Source organism: Typopeltis vanoorti, chromosome 19, assembly GCF_054136105.1.
Source record: "Typopeltis vanoorti isolate ZY-2024b chromosome 19, IOZ_Tvanoo_1.0, whole genome shotgun sequence".
NCBI classification, from domain to species: Eukaryota; Metazoa; Arthropoda; class Arachnida; order Uropygi; family Thelyphonidae; genus Typopeltis; species Typopeltis vanoorti.
In genome coordinates, this window is record NC_143567.1 from 90,712,592 (window position 1) to 90,722,226 (window position 9,635).

A 9,635-nucleotide genomic window follows, 5' to 3' on the forward strand; every position below is an offset into this window, starting at 1 on the left:
AGAAAAAAAATTAGAAGCTTTCGAAATATGGAACCATCAGAAGAATGTTGAAAACATCAAATGAAAAACGAAATGTTTTAAAGAAAGCAAAAATGGAAAGAACATTAATGAAAATAATTAAAAAAAACGAAAATTTAAATATTTTGGACATCTAACTAGACAAGAAGGCATTCAGAAATGAACATTAGAAGGGAAACTGGATGGAAAAAGAGGGAGAGGTAGACCCAGGAGAATGTGGTTTGAAGACATTAAGGACTGGACTGGCTTGAATTACCATAAATGTTCCAGAGCAGCAAAAGAAAGAAAAACATTCCGTGACATGGTTGTCGACGACCTTCTGGGGGGCGACACTTGAAAAAGACATAAATGTAGCTTTTTCCTGGGAAATAATTGCAGGTATATTTATATTTATTCATCTCAGTTAAATATATTGTTAACATCACTGAAGAAGAGTATATTGTTAAAACACGTATTGTTACCAATGTTAAAACACGTATTGGTAACAATACCTTATGGTAACATACCCATCCAAATCTGGCTGCAGCAAAGTAAGTTCGCTGTCTCTAATCGATCAGTTTATGACTACTAGTAGTCGTTAACAGGCCCGTTCGTATAATAACTTCTTTGCGTGTCTTACAGACGTAATTGATTCTGCATGCCCTTTTGAAGCCACGATACCGGCAGTTTTTTTTTTTTTTTTGGGGGGGGGGTAGCTTTAACTAATCATTTCTTCATTACAAGTTCTTAATGAACAAACCACTGATTTTAATAATCTTCAAGAGTAAGCGGAGTTCTTTGTACTATTTTAATGAAGATATTTGCCTCGCTTCTTATCACCAACTCAGTTGACTTTTTCCTAATAGAGATTTCGAAGGAAACCCGCCATGTGCTATTTAGGTCAACATATTTCTTGCACTTTAATTTCAGATTGTTCCTCCCGTGCGACGCACCATGTGGTCTTATCTATTTAGGTCTTAGGCAGCTTACTTAGCGCAAGAAAGATGTTCACAAGAATTTTATCCATTGGATCAAATGTAAGAATGCCTGCAACGTTTATCGCGAATATTCAGAGGCATTCTGTCAACACCAAACCCACAGCACTTCTAGTCTAATGAAAATTATGATTTCATGGGTTTAAATGAATAATTACCAATGTCATAGTAACCGTCTGTTGCCCATAAAAAAAAACTCCGCAAGGTTGCGCAGTCAATTAATTCTGTAGGACAAAACAGAATTAACTTACAACATCATTAACTTTAATAATATATTGCAACAATGCATTCTGATCTGTTTCATTCATAGCAGATCAGTTTAATAATACTTTATGGTAACAATGTTTTAATAATGTACTGTTCTTCAGTGAGGTTTCATGTTAACAATATATTTAACTAAATAATTATCCTGCATTTTACACAGATTATTATATTTTGAAAAAATGTATCCGGGGGACAAAACCAATGGGTTAACAGGATGTAAAACTATTCTGATGTATGTAATGACAAAAAAAAAGTATCTTTCAATTAAACATGCCATCTTTATTCATCCAGATCGAATCAAATGACTAATTTATGGACTATTTTTTTGGCTTTGGGAGATTAAAATCTCCGAGGAGGAGGATGGGAAAGTACAATCTACCTATCTAATAGCGTGTTAGGCCACTTTTGGCCAATCATACCACACGAGTGGCCAGAAACAGGGCGGGTGGTCAATGTTTAAAAAAAAAACGAATATGTATGAGGGTTCAGCTGAAAGAGTTCTTCGCATCTCAGGTGGCAGAACAACACCGGTTCTTTTAAACAAACGACATGATTATTCTAACTACAATAGGGGACCCACCAGTTAATGGTCTAATTAGATTTGATAACGAGCTGTGTTAGTGGGTGATCAATAATTCTCTCTCCTTGTTTTAATTAAAAAAATATTAAAATAAAAATGATGATTTCAATAATTATTAAAATCATATGCGAAACGCAAATATTTATTATTATTAGCAGGATTCAAACCCCAGCCTCTTGGCTGGAGAGTGGATACGCTAACCACACGGCCAACCAGGCCAGCAATAATTTAATAGCTGAATTCAAATAATTTTAAAATATTAATTATTTTACTTTTATCAAGATTACTATTATAATTTAAAATGCCTATTTACTAATAATTTATTATTACTGATTTAACACACACACACAAATATTTTTAATATCACGATGCTTATTAGGACAGCCATGTCAATTGTTTCATTTTTTTTTCTTATTTATTGATTATATGGCATTTGACATTAATGTTTGACATTATATTTGCATTAATATGTACAAATGTTTTCGGTAACTTCTAAATTAAATTTTACGTAAATCAATAAACAATAATATATGCACATTTTCCGGGTTAATGATTTTTCACTTTCGTTAGCCACTCCCTCTTTGGATTTACCCACCCTTATCTGTCCACATACTTCCTGTTCTTTAGCAGTTTCCTATTACAAACAAAGATTCCCTGACGAGTCAGAACAGTTCCCAAAGCTTTCACTATTAGCTCCGCATGGTAAATATTCTACCAAGTAATTATATGTTAATTGCGACATTATTCTACACCCTAAGTTTAAGTGATATAATTGATATTAACTGCAACAATACTGGTACGTATTAACCATTGTAATAATGAGTGGGAGGACAAGAATGAACCATCTCGTCTGTAGCATTAATAGTACTAACAATGAGTTGCCATTGTTGCTTATATTATACTGTTGACGATGTTATTGTTAAGAATAGTGAAAGATACATAACTAGAAATTACTTACAAAGTTTAGCAGATATGCACTTTTTACGTCTGCTACGAATAGAACGCTAACTGCAGGCTTAATAGAAATATATCAGCTATCACTAAAAATGGTTATTCACTGCTAGGAGCACTAGAAATCTGACACTGGAGGAATACCTGGGGAACATTTTTACTCATCAGGACGTCCATTTTGAAATTCTACACTAATCGGGGAGGAAGAAAGCTCAATTTACTTTAAGTAAATGCGTTTCTACCAGACAGTTTATCCCCACTCTTTCGTACTCATGTTGACCAACATATTTGCTTGCAGTCAGCAGATTTTTAAAGCAAGAAACCATAGGATTTCGTCACGTGACAGCAATCTACAAACTTGCATTTTCACTTCAATAGGCTCTTCTATTAACCGTCGTTGCTCCCTTTGTTCGAATTTCTATTTTTCTCCTTAGACCGTTCTTCTGCTAAATAAAATTAAAATGAAAAAAAAAAAAATTCGAAAGGTCAGACGGTCCCTATGCAGTCAATGCTGTTTTCCAACAACGTAATTCAATAAAACTAGAAGTATTTCTCCAGGGAAAGATTACTGAAAATTGCATCGCAAGTGTGTTCTTAGAATTGCTTACCTGGGTTCATTATAGTGGACTACACGAATTATTTATTGCAACAATTTCCTGCTTGCGGTCATTATCATTATATTCCTTCCTATTCAATATTGGAGACGAAAAAGCATTCCTCTGGTAATGAATAAATCAAGTCATCTGATCTCGTGATAATTCTAAATTTAATTCTGCTGTTGCTTACATTATGGAATAATACAAATCCTTAATGAAATAAATCTTTAAAAATTCACTTAAATAAACAATATAATTAATATTATTTGGTGTTAGAATGTTTTTACAATTATCCAAAACTTCTTTCGAAAATATAAAAATTGCTTTCAGATATATATTAATTCTTTTATTTCCAAATAAATTTATAATTATAATAACAATTAGATCCAGTGTTGTGATCACGTTTTTCATGTAGGTAGATAATTACAACATGCGAAGTTCACTTGATGAATAATTCTAACAATAGTTTCACGTAGTAGTAGTTATATCATTATCCAAAATTGCCAGAAATAATTCAACTCACAGAATAGCACTGATGTTAACAGCTACTTATAAGCACGTACATGAAGTTTAGAAAGCATCCATAATAATAAAAAAACACAGCATTTTGTTCTTATATTTCTATAATATGAAACTTATCGATTAATTATAGTAGATCAGTGCTGCTGCCATCTACGGATATTTTCAAGAACTAAACTAGTTCTTGAAAATATCCGGTCAAATAACTTCTACTTTTTTCGGAAATAGTGTGTTCTAAGGTCGATTTTACCAAAAATCGACTATTTAGGAATAGTCTAAAATTCCCTCGAATCAGCGACTAGAACAACCAGTAATAGCCTATCTTCAAGCATCTTAGAATTATGGCTCCTATAGACAACTTACGGAATTAATTTCGTTAATTTTCTTAGAAATACAAATACAATTTATACACTAATTAAAATTATTAAATTAATATTTGAAATAACATGAATTTTTAAATCCTTGAATACACCTTTAATTATTCTATATCATAAAATTACAAATATGATGTGGCAAAGAAGGATGCATTTGGGATTGATTCATTCAATCCAATACCCTTCGAGGGTAATGAATGGCAATGCTGTAGCTAATGAAGTTCTAACTGAGGCTCGGCTATTGCTGTTACTCTCCTGCCATGATCAGAGCTTTAATTACTTAATAACACCTTATCCATACACTGTCCTCTACAGATAACGGGGAATATGAAAAGCATTCTTGCTTCGCCCCTTTAAGCCAGTCCTTATATAAGGACTATAAGGATGCATTTGGGGGTAGAAGCATAATCGACCGTGAGATGCGGTGATTGATTCATTAATGCCCTTGGTGGTAACGGATGGCAACAATGCAATGCTCTACCAATGAAGTTTAACTGAGGTTCGGCTGTTGCTGTTACCCCCTTGGGCGATGAGCTTTTGAGTTCGCTCTCTTAAGGTTTCTGCCTTAAGGGAGCACTTTGAGTCTCCGGGGAAAGTGTTCTCCGGCACGGCCCGCTGAGGGGCTTTGTCGGTGAATTATTTTCCTCGGAATTTGAGCGGTTCTGCTCAATGGTCGGGGAGCCCGTCACTGAGTGGAACCAACGCTGAGATTAGGACGGTCTTTCGCCCACTATAGAGTGGCCTAGAGATCGTCCGTATTTTTGAGATTTCACCTTTACTTACATAGTCGGTGATTGATTTTATGAGATGCCCATATAGGGTAACGGATGGCAATGCTGAACCAATGAAGTTTAACTGAGGTTCGGCTGTTGCTGTTATCCTGGGTTAATGAGTTCGCTCTCTTAGGTTTTGCCCTAAGGGAGCAATTGAGTTACCGGGGAAAGTGTTCTCCGGCACGGCCCGCTGAGGGGTACTTGCCGGTGAATTATTTTCTTCGGAATGAGCGGTTCTGCTCGGTGGTCGAGTTTCACTGAGTAGAACCAACGCGGAGATTTGGACGGTCTTTCGCCCACGAATGAGTGGCCTAGAGATCGTCCGATATTTTTGAGATATCACCTTTACTTAAACATACGGTGATTGATTCATTAATGCCCTTGGAGGTAATGGATGGAAACAATGCAATGCTGTACCAATGAAGTTTAACTGAGGTTCGGCTGTTGCTGTTACCCCCTTGGGCGATGAGTTTTTGAGTTCGCTCTCTTAAGGTTTTTGCCTTAAGGGAGCACTTTGAGTCTCCGGGAAAAGTGTTCTCCGGCACGGCCCGCTCAGGGACTTTGTCGGTGAATTATTTTCTTCGGAATTTGAGGGGTTCTGCTCGGTGGTGGGGGAGCCCGTCACTGAGTGGAACCAACGCTGAGATATGGACGGTCTTTCGCCCACTATGGAGTGGCCTAGAGATCGTCCGATTTTTTGAGAGTTCACCTTTACTTAAACAGTCGGTGATTAATACCCTGGGAGGGTAATGGATGGCAATGCTGTAGCCAATGAATTTCTAACTGAGGCTCGGCTATTGCTGTTACCTTCTTGCCACGATCAGAGTTTTAATAGCTCAAAACACCTTATTCCTACACTGTCCTCTACAGATAACGGGGAAGATGAAAAACATTCTTGCTTCGCCCCTTTAAGCCAGTCCTTATAAGGACTATGTCCGCGCGGTTAGCCTAGTGGCTTTGCGCTTCGCAACCATATGCCTGGGGAAGGAGTGTCCTAGGTTCGATTCCCGTCGGAGACGTGAGGAGCTGAAGGATCTTCCTCAGCCATAGCCAAGTTAGCCGGTCTTGGGCGCGGGCAGTAGGGTTTTTTCCACCAGTTTATCTGGTGTTTTTCATCCCGCAAGCAGGCAAACCGGCCCCTTGAACACACAGGGATACAGCCAAGAATACCTTGAGGCATAGGAGTGACCATTCTATCCTCGTATTTCGGTTACGAAATCCAAGCATGCTTGGAAGGTTGTGGGCCTTAAAGGCCTGTTAAAACCAGTGGGATAGATTATAAGGACTATAATAAGGATGCATTTGTTGCTATTCAATACTAAAATTCCCTGGCAGACAGAAACAAATTACTTGGGTGTAATTCTCGACAAAAAGCTATCTTTCAACCAACACATCAAGTCTGCGTGCGCAAAGGCATCTAAAGCCTTAGCTCAGATCTATCCTCTAATTAACAGAAATAGCAAGCTCAGCAACAGAATCAAATTGCAACTATACCAGATGACGATTCGTCCTATAATCACCTATGCCTCTCCGGCCTGGAGCCACACCTCTAATGCTAACATTATCAAAATACAGCGAGTGCAGAACAAGTGCTTGAGAATGATTCTGAACGCCCCGTGGTATGTTAGAAACCATCAACTCCACAGAGACAAATATTCCCTATATTTTCTCTTTTCTACAATCCTTAGCATCCAAGTTTTTCCTAAAGACGTGCACACACCCCAACCATTTGGTTCAGCAAGCTGCAGAATACGAGGCAACGGACATATTCAAATATAGAAGACCAAAAGCTATATTAGTTCCTTTAGCGATGTATAATCTCCATGCCCATTCAGGGCGAGCAAACTTCTCATAAATTTTACCCTCAATGTAACCACAACAGATAGCGGGGAATATAAAAAGCATCTTGCTTCACCGCTAAAGACATAAATGTCAATTCTCAATTGAAGGATGCATCATATACAGAAGAACACAGAAATCAATTTTTTTATCGAATTTTTATATCCACTTCGTGAGTGAATCGTAAACGAATAAAATGAATACATATATATGCATATCATATACGATATATATGCGTATACGATATACGATAAAACCCATATATTACAATGTAAATTCGTGTGTATTCATGTGCGGTTTGTCTGTTTTACGAGATGAGAAATTCTGCCGTCTTCGTATTAAACTAGTTAAATAATAATAATAATATACAAGGACCACTAAGTTTGAGGCTCTGAACCGAAGTGTTTCCTTTATGTATTTATTTAATAAATTAAATATATTTATTAATATAAAAACTCTATTGATATACAGAGTACAGATAGCAGGTTTAATATTGGTTATGAAACGCGATGAATCTTTATAATATTCATCAAGGTAAATCCGATAACATTTCATTTTGAATTAACAAAATATATATGTATATATATATATATATTTTTTTTTCTCCTTACATAGATAGCTCTTTCATATTGCATACAATTATACATCCCTTCTATGAAAATAGACTTGTCCCGTTGCTGTGGTTCCTATGGAGCATGCGTAGATCATATTTTCATCCAATGTTATGAGAATAAGAATCTTGAAGATGGATCTTAACCTTATATAAAAATCAGAAATGGTTTATACATGAGTTCGGAAACTATGCAAATATTCTAGTGGCGACACCTACAAATATTTTCAGCAGACTGTCCCCACGACTGTTACTGCAGACACGCGGTTTCTATGATCACAGGAAGTCAGTCAACTTCTCTGCTTCGTAGCGTTCAAGCTACCTTCCGTTTTTTTTTTTTTTTTTCCGAAAATTCTTCGAGAGTTTAAAGAGCCTACGAGGTTCTCTTAAAATAACTAGTTAAACGAGTCTCTCCGATAGGAAGTCCGTTTTGCATGCTTTCTTCTACCTCCGTTTCTTTTCCCTCACGTGATACCCCAACACGAAAATAATTGTGGGGTAACTTTGTTGACATTTCACGCTCTTGAAGCCACCGAAATACTTTCACACTTCTTTGTGTGCTCTCAACATCTGCCAGTCAGTATCGTACGGTTCAAAGTTCAACATTTCTCTGTTAAAAAAATAAAATAAAATAAAAAAAAAAACGAGAATCAGAAAAGTCTGCTTCCTTTAGTGATTTCGCTATGACCCACACTGAAGTATGTTCCATTTACTATCGAAAAAAGGGTGTTGATTTTTTTCTTCTTCTATACAGGTCTTACAGTGTAAGGCTTCCACATAATCCCCTACTAGATAGTCCCTTTTCAAGCGGAATCTTTGATCCCCTCCTTTTTATTTTTCGAAGCCGCCGTTGAAGTAAAACCCTAACGTGACCCCAGTGGTGCATAGAAACAACAGAAACCTTTTAGTTTCGACTCAGCTCCATACATAATCCTCCATCGGACATATTTCACAACGGCAAGTTCAGTCGGACGCCAATATCGCCCACGTGACCGGCGTACTAACACCCAACCGATGGAAGTAGGATGATGTCACATTAAGTGATAGTTTAGCACGAAGATGAACATATCTGAAAATAAATTTTTTTCAGTACTTCTGTTTATTAATTCAATATTTAATCTAAAAAAATGATTTTTTTTTGTTATTTGACGTACTTGTCAAAGACATTTGTGAATGTACAGCATAAATTAAAGATGAATTTTCGGTGCGTTTTTTATGTTTTTATACCTGTTAGGTGGCGACACTGAATAAGCGGTTACGGCATTCCAAACATGGCGCCACTCCTGTCACCACAACAGACCTGAGTATATGCTGTACAAACATAAAAAAAAAAAAAATAATACCAATCGCCAGATGGCCTCTGTTTAGATGGGAAATGTAAAGCTGAATAAAAAAATGGTGATGCGAGTAAATCAAAGCAGGAATGAATTCGATTTGCTCAGCCAAAAACAACACGTCAACAGTGGATGTTGCCTATGTACACTGCCAACGATTCCATCCATCTAGTAGTAGGGAACCCCCCCCCCCATCGCCTCACACTAATCTACATAATGCCAAGGAAAAGGGACAATATGACATCTTTATGAGTTACAGTAAGTTATTCTGACTTGGAATATTCGAGTCACGATAGATGAGAATTCTTCATATTGACAACATGTCTGTGATTTTCCATTCTTGACCTCGAATTATTCTCCTGGCGTATTATAGCTACCTCGATCTTGTTTATACAGGTAGTTAGACACAGTTATCGGTAGGGGTGCACATGCGTGGCGTGCATCGGTAGGTATTAATATGCATCGAGTGTTACGATTATCGACATAAAGGTCTATGCATCGCTGGTTCATTGACTACCCCTCTATTAACGAAGAAACATATTAAAAACGATCGCTTAACTACCGAAATGACTGTTCCTTTTTGGTCCCCTCCACACACACTAACACAAAAGTGTACTTTAGACATTTAGAAAAGTCTTTGGCTAACGGACTTAAATCCAAATAGGAAGCTAGAGAGAGAGAGAGAGAGAGAGAGAGAGAGAGAGAGAGAGAGAGAGAGAGAGAGAAAAGTAAATGAAAAGAATTTGAAGTTTCGTGTACTCCGTAGTGCTTTAGAGCTTTCAAATCGATTTTGCATTTTCAAT